We start from the raw sequence: 1,373 nt of genomic DNA, 5'->3' as shown, positions 1-1,373 counted from the left end.
ATACTAGTATACAAAATAAATTTTTAAATAGATTAAATTAAGTTTATTAAATTTAAAATTGTAATAATAATAATAATAATAATAATAATAATTCAAGAATATAAATATATATAATAACAACCGAAATTTAGAATAAATTGTAGTCCTTACATAAAGTTTTGATAACACAAACGTTATTTCTTAAATTATTCATAACAAGATTTACTCGATATTAAATATAAGTTTAAGTAAAGAAATTAACTTACACCAATCATAAAACTAGGCGCCGAATCACGAATAGTATCGATTTCATACTTGTGGTGTTTTACAGATTCGAACAATTGAACAAAATTATTCGGAATCACTTCCTCTCCTGGAAAGATCAAGAAAGAGGGAAGAATGCCCAAGTATCCAGAAGACAAAACGAATGCCATTAGCATCCAAATTCCAAGAATCATATATTTTGTCTTTAATCTGATGGATTCTATTTCAATATCTGCAAGAAATAATTCTGTAGCTGGTAAGTGTACAAGTGTTTTATTTTAAGACCAATTAGAAGTAATTAATGATATCATTCACTTCGCCATAAAATAACCCAATTTGAAAAGAAGGAAAAATAACAGCTTGCATGTAATAAGTCAGTATCTAGCACTTACCTTGACGAAGAAAACAACGCACTACAATCCAAAATACGTCAAACAATTTTGGAGCTTTCTTAGATTTCATCACTGCTTCTGAAGTGAACAGCAGAAATAAGCTAAGAGTTAGGAGCAAAATCGATAATCCAACAAATATCCAAACCTGAAATTGCATTTAAATAGTATAAACCGGAAGAAAATAATATAGAAAAATATTTAACAATACTCACCACAAGACTGAATGGCTTGAGTAGAGCAATGGATTTGTCTAACGGTTCGGCCGCTTTGATAACAAAAATTATAGAAATTTCTGATATAGCAGAAGAAACGATGTCGTCGCCTGAGACATGGGCGCAAGGAATTTGTAGAATCTTTGTTTAGCAAGATCATTATGTTAGAAAAAACGATAATAAACAGATGTTTTAGCATTTTAAATATTATTTGTGTATAAGTAAATAAGATCCAGAAATTATGCATTGCCATTATTGGCAAGCAGAATTTTTCGTTGAACTTCGGGTAGATAACAAAGTCTTTTATAAATGACATTTTTAGACATTATTTTTAACTTTCACTGCCGTACTGTACAATAATCAACTATATGTACTAAGTGCAATGCATAGTTACACGATATCAATGCATATGAATTAAATTTTAAACAATGCAAGAAAACAATTATTTGACTTGTTACATCTTTTCATAAATTTATTTTCATCAAAACAGTAGAGCATCGATTATCCGACCCCCGATCAACCGACA

General features: G+C 29.2%; 1 long non-coding RNA gene across 1 annotated transcript; it reads right to left on the bottom strand.

Annotated features, from left to right (window-relative positions):
- Positions 1-319: 319 nt before the first annotated feature.
- Positions 320-916, bottom strand: LOC136968853 (uncharacterized). Its single transcript, XR_010879713.1, has 3 exons — positions 848-916; positions 636-780; positions 320-475 (listed from the first exon to the last, which is right to left on the bottom strand). It is a non-coding gene; the product is annotated as an uncharacterized lncRNA (long non-coding RNA).
- Between the last annotated feature and the right edge of the window lie 457 nt (positions 917-1,373).

The sequence above is a fragment of the Centruroides vittatus genome, unplaced genomic scaffold, assembly GCF_030686945.1.
Source record: "Centruroides vittatus isolate TY-2023 unplaced genomic scaffold, ASM3068694v2 contig_1639, whole genome shotgun sequence".
Lineage (NCBI taxonomy): Eukaryota > Metazoa > Arthropoda > Arachnida > Scorpiones > Buthidae > Centruroides > Centruroides vittatus.
The sequence above is the reverse complement of the archived record's forward strand: the minus strand, read 5'-3'. Positions and strand labels throughout refer to the sequence as shown.